The following is an 18,532-nucleotide window of genomic DNA, read 5'->3' on the forward strand; positions in this document are numbered from 1 at the left end:
GGCTAAGCAGAGGGCACGGTGTGGATGGGAGATGCTGGTCCTTAGAGGTACCACTAGTCCTGTATCTGAAGCTGCCCAAACAGTTCTGGCAGCTGACAAAGAGCAAGAGGCTGCCCTGTGCACTGAGCTCCCTTTCCAGGGCAACTGAGTGAACTCAGCCCCCAGCCACTTTCCAGGAGGAGAAGCCTCAGATGGAAACAGGCCTGGCAGCTGTTCTGGATGGACAGCCTGTCAGCTGCTTTGGAGGTGTGGGCTGGATGGGGTCCTCCATCCATCTGTGACCTGGACAACATCTTTCAGATACTCTTGGGTTGAGGGGTCCCATCTGACTGGAGAGTGAATGGGACATTTGTTGACAGGCATGGATGACAGGCTGCCTGATGGTGCAGACCTCTGGGTTGGATTGGGTGTCTTAATTCAGATGGGTAATCCAGTGTGACTTGTTTGACCAGCATGGAGTGAAACCAGCTGGAAATCAAATGGTGAGTGAATGGCTGATTGGGAAAAGTCAATGATTTTCAGAGCTGGAAGAAACTGCAGAAGTCAGCTAGTTCTTTCCCAAACAAAAATCCTCTCCAACATCCCCAACAAATGGTCATGCAGCCTTTGTCTGAAGCCCCCCACCCCACCTCCCTCCCCCATCTTGAGGGAGTTCATACCACTCAGAGATAGCTTGAATTGTTAGAAGCTTTACCTGACACCAAACTTAAGTATGTCTCTCTGCTACACCTGCCCACTGTTCCTGGGTCTGCCTTCTGGGCCAGGCAGGACAAGGCTAAAGCATTTCCCACCTGCCAGCCCTTCACATACCTGAACATATCTATAATGTGCTACCCCACTCTCCCTACCAAATACTATGTTCTCCACAGTGCCTGGCACATGGTAAGCACGTAACAAATGCTGTATCTATCCATCCGTCCATCCATCCATCCATCCACCTATCATCGATCTCTCTATCTATACACCTATTATCTATCTTCTATCTACTGTCTGTCTATCTATCCATCCATCCATCTACCTAGATATCTATCTATACTAAAAAAAAAACCAGTTTCTTCAATCATTACTCCAGTAATCTTGCTTCCAGTCTCCTCAGCATCCTGGTTGCCCTTCTCTGGAAACACTCCAACTTCTTAACATGTGGAACATAAAACTGATATAATGCTGCACCTGTGGTGTGGCTAGGGCAGAGAAGAGAAGGCCTCTTGCTCGCTTCTTCCTGGAAGCTGGGCCTTTTTTTTCCATGCAGCTTCAGCTTACATCAAGTTTTATGGCTGCCACACAATACAGTCAGCTCGTGCTGAGCTTGAGAACTCATAGGTCCATTGGCTGACTTGACACATTGGTTGATGCCTAGTGCCTAGTACAGCGTCTGGCATACAGCAGGTGCTTAATAAATACTTTTATATTGGTTGATAATGATATAAGAAGCATTTGTTGAAGATTTTCCTCCTAGATTCATTCTCTCCCTCTTTCTCTCTGCCTCTGTCTCTCTGTCTCTCTCTCTCTCTCCTCTCTGAGTTTCCATGACACTTCTTTTTCCTGGTTCACTTTTTATTTGGCTCCTTCTCAATCTTCTCTGCTGGTTCATCCTTCACATCATGCTCCCTAACTGTGAGTGTTTCCCAAGACTCTCTCCTTGCCCTTCTTTTGTACTCTCAGTAACTCACCAGGTCCCATGGGTTTAACTTCCATTTCTATATAGATGCCTCATATAGCTCTATCATTCGGCCTCAGTCTCTTCCCTCAGTTTGCATCCTGTATCACCAATGACCTATTGGACACTTCAAACTGAATGTCAGGAGACATTTTACTCAATGTATTTAAGTGAACTACTCAACATGTTCCAAATGGATCTTGTTATTTTCCCATCAAATCTTCTCCTCCCCCACACTCCCCTAAATCTGTTGAAGACTCCACTGTCCTTCTAGCTTCCCAGGCTCCAAATCTTGACATTATCTTGAATGCCTCACTCTCTCTCACCCTACATATCCAATTATTTTCCAGGTTCTTCCCATTTGTTTCTTCCCGATATCTCTCACATGACCCCTTCTCTCCACTCACACAGTTACCACCTTAGTTTAGACCCTCATCACCTCTCACCAGCCTCCTAGTGGGTCTTCCTGTCTTAAGTTGCTTCTCCATTCTAGTCCATTCAACATGTTACTACCAAAGTAATTTGCCTTAAATACAGATTTGGCTATTGCCTCTGGAATGAAAAATAAATGCCTCTGGTTAGCTTTTAAACCTTTATGCAGCCTGTCACTAACCAAGCCTCCCTGGACATTCATTAATCCCTCTCCCATACTCTGGAACCAGTCAAATTGGCCTCTTCATATTTATGCTGTCTAGATTTCTAGAAATATTTATTCTATCTCTTCTATGTGAAGCTCCTTGTCAATGGGTTTATTTCATTCTTTGTACTTTTTTCCCCCAAACTTGGCACAGTATCTGACACATAATTGGTGCTTAATAAATACTTGATGGTTTATTGATTAACCTACTGGGTACAGAACACTGTCATCTAATCGTTAGTTAGTTCATGTTGATAAGACTGCCAGAGATTCTTCATTTCTCCATTCCACAAACCCAAAACTCACCTAGTGACATATTGAAGTCTTCCATTGCAGAGAACCTCAAGACATCATAATAATGAAACAGTAACAGACATTTACATGATACTCTAAGATCTGAGAAGCACTTTACATAATTTGCTCTTCTGACACACCAATTCTGTGAGGTAAGGATTGCAGTTATCATTTTTGTCATTTGATTGATGAGGAAACTGAGGCACAGAGAGCTGATGGACTTCTACTTTGCTTCAGTTCTTTGCTACTACAGAAATTGCTACTATAAATCATTTGATATAGACGGCGGCTTTCTTCTCAATGACCTCTTACTAAAAGTTTGTTGACTGATCATTTGATTGAAGTCAAGTTGAATCTGGAATGAATCGATAGCACGTCTCCTCCTTTGCACTGGGGTCCAGGAAATGCCAGTGTAACTGGCTTGCATGGACACCCAGATGGAAAAAGAAAGACGAGACACAAGACGGGGTATGAAATCCAGACTCAAGGAAAACAGAGGCAGACCTCCTGGACCCTCTGCTTGTGTTGCTGATGCCTTTCCCAGATGTGATCCCATTGGTTGGGTGTCAGGAATTCATATCTTGTCTGATTTATAGTATGGCTGTGAAAGTGGGGCAGAAATTTCAGAATATCAATCACTCATCGTCATTGGCTTCTTTGTCTAGTGAGGATGGAATTTTCGAGCTCTCCATGTAAATAAGTTGTTTCCTTCAACAAAAAGAAAATGGGTAAAGGTAATGTACATTTTATTTTCAATGTCAGTTGAGTGTATGAAGAGAACACAGAGTGGTGATGTAGGTCCCTGGCAGAGATAGTGGACAGCTTGGTCCCCACTGATTTACTCCTGGCTCTCATGAACTTTAAATCTGAGGAGTGTTGGAGACAAGAAATGATTCTAACAGAATTTCCAACCAGGCCCTCGTCCTTTGCTTCCCTTGTGGCAGTAGAAATGGGGATAGAGGCAAGAGAGGTAGTCGAGGGCTAACAGACAGATGAGGAAGAATACAGAGGAATCACAGGGCCACAGGATTTAGAATCAAAAAGGACCTCAGAGGTTCAGTCTCTTTGATTTACAGATGAGGAAACTAAGGCCCAAAGAAATCAATTGTCTCTTCTCAAGTCACACAGATAGAAAAAAGTTCCTCCTTAACCTTTATGAAGAATCTGAAAAAGTCCTGGAAGAACATCTTTCTGTAAGAGGAGCTGACGAGGAAAACTCTCTTAGTTTTGATCTAATATAAACTCAGCTATTGGGAGATCTGCTACATTAGATCAGCTTTTGATGTTATTGGATAGAGCATGGGACTGGGAGTCAGGGAGATGGCACAGTGAATAGAGTGCTGGATCCAGGGTCAGGGAGACCTGAGTTCAAATCCTGCTTTATTCTTGGGAAGTCACTACCTTTTCTCAGTCTCAATTTCCTCATCTGTAAAATGGGGATAATTACCTCTTCCTCAGAAGGTGGTTGGAAAGATTGAATGAGATGATATATATGTAGTTGTTGAGTCATTTCAGTCATTTAAGACTCCATGTGACCCCATTTGGGGTTTTCTTGGGAAAGATACTGGAGTGGTTTGCCATTTCCTTTTCCAGCTCATTTTAGAGATGAGGAAACTGAGGCAAACAGCATCTTGATTTGCCCAGGGTCACATGGCTAGTAAGTGTCTGAGGCTGGATTTGAACTCAAGACTTCCTGACTCCAGGCTGGGTACTCTATCCACTGTGCCACCTAACTGCCCTAACATAGGTAAAGTGCTTTGCAAAGCTTAAAGCATTATGGAGATACAGCTATTATCAGGGAGACATACTTTCAAATTTCACTTCTGACATTTATTAGCAGTATGACCTTAGGCAAGCCACTTAACCTAAGTCTGTTTCCTCATCTGTCAAAGGAAGGGGTAGGACTAGTTGGCCTCTGGAGGGGGGGGAAGTCCCTTCCAGCCCTAAATCTATGATTCTATGATCAGGGTTCCTAACTGCTTTTGGAGACATCCTAGGTGGGTCCTTCTAGCCTCAGAGAACCTGTCAGGTGTGGCATTGTTTTTCATATCTATACCTATACTCTTAGTGGCTTGCATGTCATTTTGGGTTTTTTGGTGGTGGTGGTGGTGGTGGTGGTGGGTGTGTGTGTGTGTGTGTGTGTGTGTGTGTGTGTGTGTGTGTGTGTGTGAGAGAGAGAGAGAGAGAGAGAGAGAGAGAGAGAGAGAGAGAGAGAGAGCCTGAGATTTCAACATCGTGGGGTACTTCCAGTGTAGAAACTCCCGCCATGGTTACAGATAGGTGGCTTTTCTACAACTTACAGTTTTTAAGAATGTAAGGCCCTGAGTGAATACAAACATTCTGAGGGCAGGCTTTGTAGCCTGTCCCTAGTAACTAGCACATAGTAGGTACTTAATAAATACTTGCTGATTGATTAAGAAGTTCATTGATTTACTCGACGTGAGATAGCCAGAACTTGATCCCAGGGTTTCCTGAGTCCAAGGCTGACCCTCTCTCTGCTACACCAGGTTACCTTGTAGGCTTGCTCAATAAACGTTTATTGGATTTATTTATGAGAAAATGGCACACCACATACAGCCTCAGCCAAGAACACAGCCCAAATCTGGAATTAAGTCAGTCAACAAGCATTTACCAAGTGCCCACTGTGTGCTGGGCACTGGGTTAGGTACCGAGGAGACCAAGAAAGGCCAGCAGTCCCTTCTCTCCAGGAGATGACTTTCTAATGGGGGAGACAGCCCGCAGATGATGACGTCCACGCAAGGCACATTGGGGTAGTTGGGAGGCACTAGCAGTGGAAGGGGTGGGGATGGCTTTGAAACGTGAGGGAGGACTGGAGCTGAGTCTTGAAAGAGGCTAGGGAAGCCCGGAGGGAAGGTGAAGAAGGAGAGATGCCTAGCCCAGGGTCACAAAGCTCACCTGCCCAAGGAAGCCCTTCAATTCACCCCTCCCCTCATCTCACACAAATTCTTGCCTGGGCAGTGATCTGGTTTCCCAGCTCACAATTAGGAGAAGAAAATTAGAATAGGAAAAGGCAGAACCTTCCAGAGGTTGACATATGGCAGAAGCAGAAACTGCCAGTTCCCCAAAGAGGACAGAAACAAACAAACAAAAAAAAAAAAAAAAAGGAAAAAAAAAGCCACAGGATCTTAGAAACACAGATGAATATTTATAAACATGTATTTTATTTTATAAACGTATGGACACTTCACTTCTCTGTGCCTCAGTTTCCTTATTTGTAAAATGAGGGATTTGGAATAGAAGACCTCAAAGATCCTTCCAACTGTAAATCTATGTATGATCTTATAACTTTAGACAAGTCATTTTTCCTTCTCTGTGCCTCAGTTCCCATATCTGTAAAATAAAGGATTTGGACTAGATGGATGGTGAACTCTTCAGCTCTAAACCTACCATCATTAATAAAAACTTTTGGTTCTAAAGGGGTAAACATTAGTTATCTGGAAAATCCATTTAAATAGAATATCATGTGACTAGAGAGAGAGTGCTGGGCTTGAAATCCGAGTACCTGGATTTGAATCCTTTTCCACTTAGTGCCTGTGGGACCTCAGGAGGCCCTCTTATCTCTATGGGACTCAGTTTCCCCATCTGTAAAACGAGGGGTCTCTGGGGTCCCTTCCATTATCTAGGCTGATTAGTCTGCGATTTCCCACCAAGGTGTTACTGTATTTGCAACTCCACAGATGGGAATAATTTCATATCCAGGACATGATTTAGGTTTATAGAATTCAGGAAGTTCAAAATAGACCAGTGTTGGACAACGTCCATGAACGCGTCTGGAAGAATTCTCCAGATGCCAGACCCCTGCAGCTTCGAGGGGGAGGGAGAGCGGAAGGCAGGGCTGCTTCCTCCTTCCACAGATTCCGAAAGGACGCTTTCGGCAAAGGTGCAGCAGCCTTTGGGAATTCTGCCTCCTTCAGCATTTTGCACTGAGGCAAAGCCTCCATTCAGCCAGCTTCGGCCACACTCCCAACAATCACCTGCAAGGGAGGCCATGGCTAGGGGCACTCAGACCACTGAAAATTCCAGCTGGGGGGACTCGACAGACCGCATCCCAGTTCTGTGACTGATCTCGGCTAAGTTATCCCACTCTGTCTTTGGTATCCTGAGTTTGGAGTCAAAGGACCAAGGTTCAGATGTTGTCCCTGTCTCTTACATCTGGGCCTCAGTTTCCTCATCTGTCAACTGGCCTTCCAAATCTAGATCAGTTATGCATTCAAAAAGAAGTGGCCCAAGAGACCCCACCGGCCCCTTGGTGTGTATTCACTCTGGGGAACATTGCCATGGACCACATGAGCATAACTTTACCCACAATGCCTCCATCTCACCAGGCGACCAAGCACATTATCTGCGGTATAGTCTGAGGCTGGCCCCATTCCCTGCTTCCCATTGACTGAGACTTTACTCACAATCTCACAATAACTTTATGAATACATTTGGGGGGTGGTTATTTTTAAAGGGTAAGAAAAAATGTCACAACAGCCACATCTGAAGGAGGCTCATGATGTGTCTAGAAGATCCAGAACAGCAGCTCGGGGTTGGCCACATTGGGCATTTATAGATCGTAGCCTCCCATAAAAACAGGAGACTGAGGATTATCCTGAAGTGACATTGCTATGATAAAAGCAATCTATAAAAGAAAGTCACGTGGCCCACTAGACTTATTTCATGTTGCAAACAATATAATGATGTGTTAAAATGTGAGGGGAAAGATTATGTCGGGGTTTGATGTTTTTATAAGTCACTGCTGTATAAAACTGTCAGAAAGGAAAAAAACTTTTCACTCCATATCTTCCCTCCACTCCCTTCTCCAAAAAGCTTTGAGTTCTGCTTACCTTATTCCTCCCACTGCGGGCTTCTCATCCCCCTAAAGAGTTGTCTGGGGCTATCCACCCAGTTGATGGATTTCCTCCTTTACTTTATAGCTTTGTCTTCCTTCTCAAAGAGCATTTGACATCTTCTGTTATCTTCTGATTTCTTTGGTCTTCATTCTATGAAAAAAGAATAGTTTTACAGAATAAATCGAGCAAGCAGGCATTTATTAAGTGCCTACTGTATGCCAGGCACAATACTAAGTGCTGGGGATAGAAAGGGGAAAAAAGCCACCTCAAAATGAAAACAAAACAAAAGTTGGCAGGAAACCAAGGCTCCTGAGTTGCCTGAAGTCACACAGATACTATGGAACAGTCAGGATTGAACAGACCTCTTACATTCAGTGTTGGAAAGAATTTTAGAGGGTTTATAGCCCAATCTTCTCATTTTACAGATAAGGAAACTGAGGCACAGAGAGGTCAGGTGACTTGTCCAAAGTCAGAGCAGCAAGAAGCAAAGCTAGGATTTGAACCGAGGTCCTCCATTTCCAAATCCCATGGCCTTTTCACTGTAGCGATCCCTTCACTAAATTAACAACAACCTCATCGGAAGAAACTTGTCATTAATGGAATCATTGGGGGAATCAGATTTGTGTTTCTCTGACATTCTTGGTTTTTTTTCCATTTCCCTCTAGATTTCTGCTGTGCCAGGGCAAGTTTTGGAAGGCAGTGAGATGTAATGGAAAAAGTCTGGAATCTGGAGTTGTGAGTCTTGGGTTTGAATGTCACATTTATTATTGTTATTTAGTTGTTTTTCATTTGTGTCTGACTCTTTACGACCCCATCTGGGGTTTGCTTGGCAAAGATTCTGGAATGGTTTGCCATTTCCTTTTCCAGTTCATTTTATAAATGAGGAAACTGAAGCAAACAGGGTTAAGTGAATTGCCCAGGGTCACACAGCTAGTGTCTGAGGCCACATTTGATCCACTGTGCTACCTAGCTGTCCGTCACATTTATTAGTCGTGATCTATGTTACTCTGGGCAAATAACTTCTTCCATACCCCAGTTTCCTTATCCATAAGGTCTTTCTACTTCTAAATGTTTCGTTCCTATACCTCTCTTAATTCCATAGCTACTGGTAGTTATTTCTGCAAGTGTATGTATGTGTATATATATATATATATATATAACATATGCACACACATAAACACACATATATGTATAAATATGTATACATATGTATATACAAGTGTTATATAGACATATATTTGGTATATGTGTGTATATACATATGCACACATCCATCTGTCTTACATACACACATCCCTGCAAGAATGATTCCCCAGGTGCAGTGGCAGCTGTCTTGGGGGAAAACTTCATGGAGAATGTTATGGCTTTTGTTTTCATGAGTGGGTGTGGGGAGCTGAGCTGTTCAGTCATTTCAGTTGTGTCTGACTTTTCGTGACCCCATGGGGAGCCCAGAAGAGAGCAGTAAATGAGAGTGAATGGAAGGAAAAGAACAGAAATTGAGATAGAGTTGTGGGGACAGCCTGGGAGCTGTGTATTGTTGTTCTTCCTTCATTCTCAAAGAGGACCAATGACATCAGGAGGGTGATGTCTTGACTTGCAAGTGAATTGGATTTAAGTGAGGCAGGGCTGTGCAAAGTCATCGGCCTCGCTCTCTCTTCCAGAGCCATCTCAGTTCAGTGGCAAGGCAGGTCAGGGATGACTGGAGATGCCCCAGTGCAGTGGGAGCCGTTGGCCATTTTAAGCTATGGTCTTTCTCGTGATTTAAGGCCAGGCAAGAGTTGAGGTAAAAGACAGTCTACTTTGCCTTCACAAAAGAATCAGTCAGGGAGGAGAAGATGCTCAGCATTCGGGTGGAACAGAAACAGTTGCTATTTACACTCACTCTGAGCCATCAAAACTGAAACAATGAGCAATCCAATTCACTTGTAAGTCAAGATGTCACCCTCCTGATGTCATTGGTCCTTTTTAAGAAGAAGGATGTGTATTATTAAAAACAGATTAAAGGTCTTGTCTCAATTTTGTGATTAAGCCATCTTTGTAATGAGTACATTTAGCAGGAATTTGGTCTCTGTCACATATGCACAAATACATGCACATAGGTGCCTACATGCATCTTCAATACGCTCAAGGCAAAGTGTGGACCTTGCTTTTAATGAGCTCTTCCATTAATTAAGGGGGGTATTGATCAAGTGGAAGGGACTCTTGTTCAGTATTTCCTGCTACTGAATATATACATGCATAAACACATTTATAGCTAGCTATATTAATAAATAATAGATAACATTTCTGTGACATTTCAACTCAAGTATTCCTGACTTTAAACTCTCAACCTTAACCACTCACAATCTTGCTCTTTCCTTGCTATGATCTTTGTGTACAGGAAGTTTATTCCCCCTCCCTTATAGAATCTGAGTTAGCATTTCACATGCAAGGACAAAGAAAATGCTTAGGCATCTTATGAGTCCTTTGATTTCTCACTTGAGAGAATGTACCCCATAAGTGTTAATTAACCTTGATTAACCTTTAAAATCAGCCAAGAAAATCTCCCCTTCATAACCCAAGCATAATTTCAAAGATAAAATGTCCATCTGGGCCTACATAGCTTCATAGCACTGGGAGGCATAGAGAGGATCCTTCAGATCCCTCTTGTTAGCTAACCTTGAATGAATCAGGGAATATTCCTTGGAACATATTCTCATTCTCTCCAACCAATGACTACCCTCAAAGAACCCAGGAAGAAGAGGGAGCAGATAACAATTTTCTTTCAAGTTTAAATCCAGCCTCAAATCCTTACTAGCTGTGTGACCCTGGACAAGTCACTTTACCCACTTTTAGCCTCAGTTTACTCATCTGTAAAATGGGGATAATAATAGCATCTACCTCTCTGGGCTGTTTTTAGGATCAAATGAAATAATAATTGTAAAGTGCTTAGCACAATGCCTGGAACATAGTTGGCATTATTTATGTGTTAGCTATTAGCTATTTTTCAACTATTGATCTGAACAAGTGCTTTCCCTTTAAGCTACTAGCAAGCAAAATGTCTTACTACTTCCTTCAAGCTTGGAAGGACATACTTCATGTCTCCTCCTCTGTATGGAGAAGTTCAAAAGATTATCCATTTTAATATGGAAAGGATCATAGAGGTCATGGAATCCAAGTGTCTCCATTTCATTATCCATTTCCTTATCATTCCCAGATGGAGAGTAGTGGGTAGCTGGAAAATCTTCCACTTCCATGGGGGGAGGGCGGAGGAGGGGGGACGGAGAGAATATACCTTTAATGAAGGGGGCAAAAGAGAGGAGAGCCACTCACTTACCCAATCAATCAACCATCAAGTTTATTAAGCATCCACTATGGGCTAGGATCTGTGCCAGGACCCTGGGCTATACATACAACGAATGAAAGGATCCCTACTAACAAGGAGTTTCCATTCCAGTGAGGAAGATAACAAACATATGAGTAAGATGGATGCATTCATACCTTGTTTAAGAGGAATTTCAAGCTGCCCCTGGGTCACCATGGCTCTGGGGAAGCTGCTACCATTTCCTGTGGACCATATGTCCCCCAGGTTGTGTACTTTGGGAGTGGGAGGAATGAACATCCACTAGCCCAGTACCAGGGCATGTTTGAAGTCTGTTCCAAAGTCTGTTCCCAGGGGAGAATTGACCTTACTGACATGGTGGCCAACAGGGCCAATGCAAGCTTGAGCTGCACTGATAGAGACAGAGTGTCCCCTACAGGGGAAGGGAGGGTCCCAGGGTCATCCGTTCTGTTTCTGCCGCAGTTGGGCATTGTGTCCAGTTGAGGTGACATGTCTTAGAGAGCACACGGATTAACTGGAGTGTGACCAGGATGGTGAAGGAATTTGGGTTCTTGCCATTTAAGGCTTGGTTGAAGGAACTGGGGAAATTTAATCTGGGGAAGAAAAGATTCAAGAGAGGCAAAATTGCTGTCATCAAACATTCAAAGGGCTGTCAAGTAGAAGAAGGTTTATACACCCCAGAGGGCAGAATTAGGAGAGCCAGGTGAAAGCTGAAGAGAGACAGATTTCAACTTGTTAGAAGGAAAAACCTTTCTAACAATGAGAATTATTCCCAAGTGGGATGGGCTGCCTGAGGCAGTAGAGTTCTCTGTGCCTGGGGGTCTTCCAAGCCAAGGCTGGCCAGCCACTTGCTGGGGGATGTTATAGAAGGGAGCCCTGCGCAGGGGTGGGTTGGACTCATTGGCCTCTGGGGTCCCTCCCAGCTCGGAGATTCTGTGCTTCCTTGAAGGGATTGATGGTCAAAGAATGTGCTCTAGGCTGGTGATTTGCAGACATTTCTCAGGGTCTGTTTTTTGCTTCTCAGTTGCTGACTCTAAAGTTTACCAGATTAATAGGATCTTAAGAGTCAGAGCTTGAAGGAACCTTACAAGTCACCAGCTCCACCCTCAGTTTATACGTGTCAAGTCTGAGACCTAGAGATGAAAGGTGCTTTGACCAAAGCCACACAGCTGATAACGAAAGGGGCCAGGATTTGAACTTGGAACCTCAGACTCTAAAGCCAACCTTCTTTACACTGCACCCTGCTAACATTCTCATTTCTATGCAGGAATTATTAATATTTTATTGTGGGTCATAGAACCATAGAATTGGTTTTTTTTTTTTTTACCTGAAAGGGTCATTAGAGGTCCTGGGATCACAAGATCATAGATCCCAGGCTTTTGGAGGGTCACTCCCTAATTTTACAGGTGGGGCAACTGAGGCCCAGAGTGGTGAAGGAACCTGCCTGAGAACGCATTGGTAAGAAATGACACCGGGCTCCTCCTCTTGTCTCCAATTCTTGCGTGATTTCCATTGTGCCACACGGCCTCTAGCCTCGGACTCTTGGGAAACACTTTCATTAAACTGACAAAATCAGTTCCTTTGAAGAGTATTAACAGGAACAGTTAGTAATTGTGTAGCACTTTAAGGTTTGCAAAGCACTTTGCCTCTTATCTCATTTGGTCCTCGTGATAACCTGCAGAAGCATTATGCCCAGTTTACAGATGAGAAACCTGAGGCAGACAGAAGTTGAGTGTCTTGGTCAGTGCCACACAGCTAGTGAACGTCTGAGTCAGAACTCAAACTTGTGTCACCTTGACTAGCACGCTATGCATTATTCAGCTAAGCTAGCTTGCCCACAATAATCATGAGACAGTGGTCGGTAGGATGGACCACAGGGCACAGAGATTGGAAAGCCATTTCCAGTTTGGGTCATAGGATTATAGGGACCCTAGATGTCCTCTGCTTCAGCCCTCTCATTTTACAGATGAGGAAACTGAGGCTTAAAGAGTATAAGTGACTCACCCATGGTTAGGTAGCAATTAAGTGGTGAAGCCAGAATTCTAGCCTCTGTCCTTCAACTCCCAACAAAGCCCCCTTTCCCCTTCCAATACTGCCCCAAGTGAACACAAGAGAGAAAGGCATCAGCTAAATGTTTTCTTTGAGACCATTTTTTCTCTGAGAACTTCCATAAATCCTGCCCCATTTGGGGTCTGGTGGAGGGCTGAATTTTCTGACATTCTCCCTCTCCATCCCCCAACTGTTCCATCACAGGATATTCTGAGAATTTTTCTCTCAGTAGGTTATGAACACGAAAAGTACGTTACCCCTCTTACAAAATAATGAACAGCTTTGGGCCATAAAACCTTTCAAATGGCTTTCCACAGGAGGGATTTGCATGCTGACTCATCCCTGTAATATTTATAACTTATTGCCAAATGGGCAAGATTTCTAATCGTAGCATGAAAATGAATCCACTGCATGGGAACGGGACTCATTTACATTGGGATGATTTCCCCAGATTTATTGCAGATTGCCTTGTTTGTGCATGCCTGGCCTTTAACGGCATTTATAGCAGAAAACAGTAGTTTATGACGGTAGTTCTAGGAGAAATGTATTCTCAACTTTCCATATGGAGAGGCCCATAAAATTCAGCTTGGGTCACTGTTGCTTTGATCACTGCAGAGTGAGTGAGATATACTCTATGAAACTGGAAATGAGTGGTAATGGAAATGCCAAAGGAGGGAAGTTTGCTTTATGAGAAGAGTCTTTGCTGTGTTCCATGGACATGAGATTTCATCTTCAGCCTTGAGGTCTTTGTACGCGTTCTGCCCCTCACATCCATACTGGCTTCCCTCCTCACTCTGCTCTTGGAATATCTAATTCTATTCAAGGCTAAACTTCTGGGATCATAAGAAAGGACCTGAGAAGACATCTAGCTGAACCCCCTCTTTTATAAATGACAAAACTGAGATCCAGGAAAGTTGCCCAAGGTCATGCAGGTAGAAAACGTCACAGGTGGGATTTGAACCTGGATTCTTTGACTCTGAAGTCAGTGCTCTTTCTGACCTCATACCACTCCCCTTCCCAGTACTTAGGGTTGTCCTCCTACCAGTTACTTTGTCTATGTTCTGTATAGACATCTCTGCACATGCTATTTTTCCCTCAATAGAATGTAAGCTCTTTGAGGGTACAGACTATTTTCATTTCTGGCTTTTTCTCTCCACTAACTAGGACAGTGCCTGGCAAGTACAGGTCCTAACAAATGCTTCTAAAATCGAATTAACTGGGGCTTAGTTGTCAGCAGGATTTTTAGCTTTTGTTTCAAAGGCACACAGACTTTAACATCCACAATTTAGAGTCTCAGGTGGTTGACTGAGGCTCAGAGATGTTGTATAATTTGTCCATGGTCACAAAGCCAGTATGGGGCAGAGGCAGGGCTTGAGACTAGGCTTTACTGCTACCCAAACCTCAGTTACCATTTCAGGGTTAAGTCATATTTCTAAGACTGAGACAGAGAGAAGTTCTGATCTGCATTGGTTCCTTGCACTGGTAAAATCACAAGGAAAAAAAAGGCAGGAAATGTGACAGTCTCTGAAGAGTTAAAAATGAGTAGCACTTGGAGGGCCCTGGAGAGGGGTGGTGGGTAATATGCAGGCTAAAGTGCATTAAAAATAAGGAACCACAATGAAGAATCAAAATCATACGATCATACAATAATAGGTTTCTAGCTAGAAGGGACCTCTCCTCACTTTACAGAGAAGGAAACTGAATCATAGGGCACATGCCCACAGCCACAAATAGAGTAGACCTTAAAGGCAGGATTTGAGCACACCTCTAGAGTTAGCCTTCTAGAGTGTAAGCAGAGAAATGAAGAATCTAAAAAGAAGATGGGCAGATCCAGAGATGAGAGCCAAGGATAACCAGAAGACAAGGCATAAGCTTTTTTTTTTTTTTAACTTTCTCTGAATCTCCAGTGCTTAGCACAGAGCCTGGTAAGGGTTTGTGGGCTAACCAATGGACAGCCTTTGTTGTACACTGGTAATTTAATGATATTGAGAGAAGGCTCCCAACACATTAGGTAGGTCTGTGATGAACCAATGGGAGGGCATGGAGTGGAATTACATGGCCTAGGATGGCATGGATGGCTGGCAATCAGCATAATTGTAGGGAATACTCACATTGTGGAGATCAGAGGGCCTCAGAACCTACTAGGTGCTTCATACATGTTTTTATTGAGTGGCTTTCCCCACCTCTTCCTCTCCCAAATTAAGGACTTGATGACCTGAGCCAAGGTCTGGTGGTGACCTTCTGAACTTCAGGCTGGTTCTCAGATGGTAGTTATAGAACCAGTGGTTAGTCCCTTTCCAACTTTGTATGATGTAAGAGATCTAGTCCTATGCTGGCTTAGAACCACTGGCATACCACCTTAAGGATGCAGGCCACACCTCTCTTTTTTTAAAATTCATTTTTTTAATGAACAAAATCTATTTTCTCTTCTTCCAACCTCCCCAACTCCGTTGGAATTAATAAGACAAAACTCTTGTAACAAATATACTTACACACATACATATACATATATACACAGAGAGAGAGAGTCAATCAAAACAAATTCCTTCATTAGCCATATGCAAAAGATATTCATCTTATATTTTGAGTCCCTCACCTATCTGCCAAGTGGGGGGAAGTATGTTTTGTCATGGGTCCTCCAGAACTGCAGTAGGTCATTCTGATGATCCTAACTCTTTTGAAACTGTTTGGTCTTACAATGTTTTCGTTACTGAATGGATTCTTCTCTTGTTTTTGCCCACCACACTATGCATTGGTTCATACAAAACTTCCCAGGTTTCTCTGAAACCTTCCCCTTCATAATTTCTCACAGCACAATAGTGCTCCTTCACTATTATCCACATAATTTGTTCAAACATTGGTCCAACCAGTCCCCAGTTGATAAGCACTTTACTCATTTTCCATTTTTTTTTGCTACCACAAAAAGAGCCATTATAAACATGTTTGCACATCTGGGCCCCTTTCCTCTTTTTTCAATTACTTGTAGTTACATTGCTTTTCTCAGAGGGTATATACAATTTATTAACTTTGGGGCACAGTTCCAAATTTCTTTCCAGAATGGATGGACAAATCCACAGTTCTGCCAACAGTGCATTGATGTGCTCATTTCTCCACAGTCCCTTAACATTTGTCATTTTACTTTTTTGTCAGTTTTGCCCATCTAATGGGTGTAAGCTGGAACCTCAGAGTTGCTTTAATTTGCATTTCCCTAATTATTAGTTATTTGGAATTTTTATTTCTTTCAAATGGCTATCAATGGCTTGAACTCTTCCTTAGAAAACTGCTTTCTCACATTCTCCTTTGACCATTTATCAGTTGGGGACTGGTTCTTATTCTTATAAAGTTGAACCCATTTCTTACATATTGGAAATGAGACCCTCGTCAGAGAGATTTTCTGCAAAGATTCCCACCTCCCTCAGTAATCTGTCTCCCCTCTAATATTAGCTGCATTGCTTTTGTTTGTGTAAATACCTTTTAATTTTGTGTAATCAAAATTGTCCAATTTACCTTCTATGGTTTTTCTTTTCTATCCCCTGTTTGGTCATGAACTATCCCCTACAGATCTGAAAGGTAATTTCTTTTTTTTTTAATCTTCTAATTTGTTTATGGAATTATATTTGATGTCTGAGACACACATCCAGATCTTGATATATGGTATGAGATGTTAGTCTATGTCTAGTTTCTTCCAGACTGCTTCACAATTTTCCCAGCAGTTTTTGTTAAATAATGAGTTTTTACCCCAGTAGCTGGGATCTTTGGTTTTTTTCCACATACAAGGCTATTGTGTTCATTTACTTCTGTAATTCATGTACCTAATCTGTCCCACTGATTTCCATTCTATTCCTTAAGCAGTACCAATTATTTTGAAGATTTCTGTTTTGTAGTATTATTTAAGATTTGGTCCTGCTAGGCACTCTTCCCTCTCCCTCTCTCTCTCCCTGTCCCTCTCACTCTCCGTCTCTGTCTGTCTCTCTCTCTCTCTCTCTCTCTCTCTCTCTCTCTCTCTCTCTCTCCGTCTCTGTCTGTCTCTCTCTCTCTCTCTCTCTCTCTCTCTCTCTCTCTCTCTCTCTCTCTCTCTCTGTCTCTTTCTCGATTTTTGACCTCTTGTTCCTTTAGGTAAATTTCACTATTTTTTTCTCTGCCTCTATAAAGTACTTTGCTATACTCTCATACTCTGATTGGTATGAAAATGACTTAATTCACATATTTTAAAAATTATATCAGCTTAGTCTACCCATAAGCAATAAATATTTCTGTAATTATTTAAGTCTGTGTTTATTTATGCAAAGAGTATTTTGCAGCTGGAGTCATCCAGTTTCTGGGTGTATCTTGGCAGGTGCCCCACCTCTTCTTGAAGGAATTATGCCAATACATCTCAGATGTGTAATTTAGTGGGCGGACTATCATGCAGGTTCAAGCCACCTGTGACTTACTAGATAAACTTAGTTGCCTGAAGCTCAGACAGGTTAAGTGATTTGCCTGTGGTCACAGGGCTAGTTAGTAAACATCAGAGGTAATAAGTATGCCAAGTCTTTTATTCCAAGTCTATAACTAGAATTCTATTGACTAAGCTGTGTAACTTCTTGAGGGAATTAAAAGTTTAGACAAATAACAAGAGTGACTTTCTTTATGATGAGTTTCTGAGGCTCTAGGCTACAATTTCACAAAGTGTGAAAAATACTGAATTAAAAAAAAACCCAACTGCCAGAATGAGCCCATTCTATGCCTCAAATTAGATCCATGTGCTTGCAGAAGGAAACTAATCAAAATGGAGATGGGAAGACAGCTGGGAGACAATGAAACAAGACTAGGTGGGGGACAAGAGAAAGCAGATCACCGTGTGCAAACCATGATGACAGATTGCACACCAAGGCAGAAAGAAGTCTGGTGGGGACCCAGAATACTCTCATTTTCTGTTCGTACTGAAATAGTTGGAACTAAAGAAACCCAAGCCTTTGTGCCTGTTCCTGACATGATAACAGCATGTACTGAAAAGTGTCAGCAGTGTCCTAGAAACTAAACTTGGGGTGTGTGTGTGGGGGGGGGTGAGAAATGGGATCTGAGAGCTGTCTAGCTGGAGACGAAAGCAATAAAAGTCAATTTTAGTCTGTTTCACACAGTTCCTCAAGTAGGTGACTTTTCCTCAAAAACGTGCTTCCTCAAACCCCTCTGTTAAGAGAGGGACAAGGGCTATGATGCAGTTACTGTTCTCAGCTTAGTTCTCTCAATACGTCCTTTACTGGGACAGGCATCCTGGGCACTGACTGGGTCCAAGCAGTTCTGTGGGGAAGCTGTGAAAAAATAAAGTGCCGTTTGTTCTCTAGGTTGGGGTTTGCAAGGCTAGCACTTAGGAGGCTGCATCCTCCCTATATTAATATAATCAGAGGCAGAACAACGGAACTGTGAGGATAGGGAGGCAGCAGCAGGTGTGGCCAACAGCCCCTAACAGGGGCATCAGCCTCTTCTGTACTCCACATGCAGCTTCCAAAAAAAAAAAAAAGGAAGAGCCCCAATGTCTGCTGGGTGCCCCATATACTGGCCCTTCTAGTCCTGTTGATGGAGCTGGGGTTATTGGAAGAAGGGAGAGCTAGAGAAGCAGGTGGGACCTCTTTGAGGGAGATTCAAGGGATTTCAGATTATCCTGGTCACCTTCCTTTTGTGCCTAGATTTGGTTCTCCCTTAGGGGTGTGTGTGTGTGTGTGTGTGTGTGTGTGTGT

General features: G+C 42.9%; 1 long non-coding RNA gene across 1 annotated transcript in view; it reads right to left on the reverse strand.

Annotated features, from left to right (window-relative positions):
* Window positions 1–2,462: 2,462 nt before the first annotated feature.
* LOC110213126 (uncharacterized) overlaps window positions 2,463–18,532 on the reverse strand; it is a 33,978-nt gene continuing 17,908 nt past the window's right edge. Inside the window, exons 2-3 of the long non-coding RNA XR_002325891.1 lie at window positions 7,439–7,594; window positions 2,463–3,296 (exon numbers count right to left, since the gene is read on the reverse strand). This is a non-coding gene — a long non-coding RNA (uncharacterized LOC110213126). The remainder of the gene's footprint in view (window positions 3,297–7,438; window positions 7,595–18,532) is intronic.

This window comes from Phascolarctos cinereus, unplaced genomic scaffold, assembly GCF_003287225.1.
Source record: "Phascolarctos cinereus isolate Bilbo 61053 unplaced genomic scaffold, phaCin_HiC Scaffold_1;HRSCAF=81, whole genome shotgun sequence".
In the NCBI taxonomy this organism is placed as follows: Eukaryota; Metazoa; Chordata; class Mammalia; order Diprotodontia; family Phascolarctidae; genus Phascolarctos; species Phascolarctos cinereus.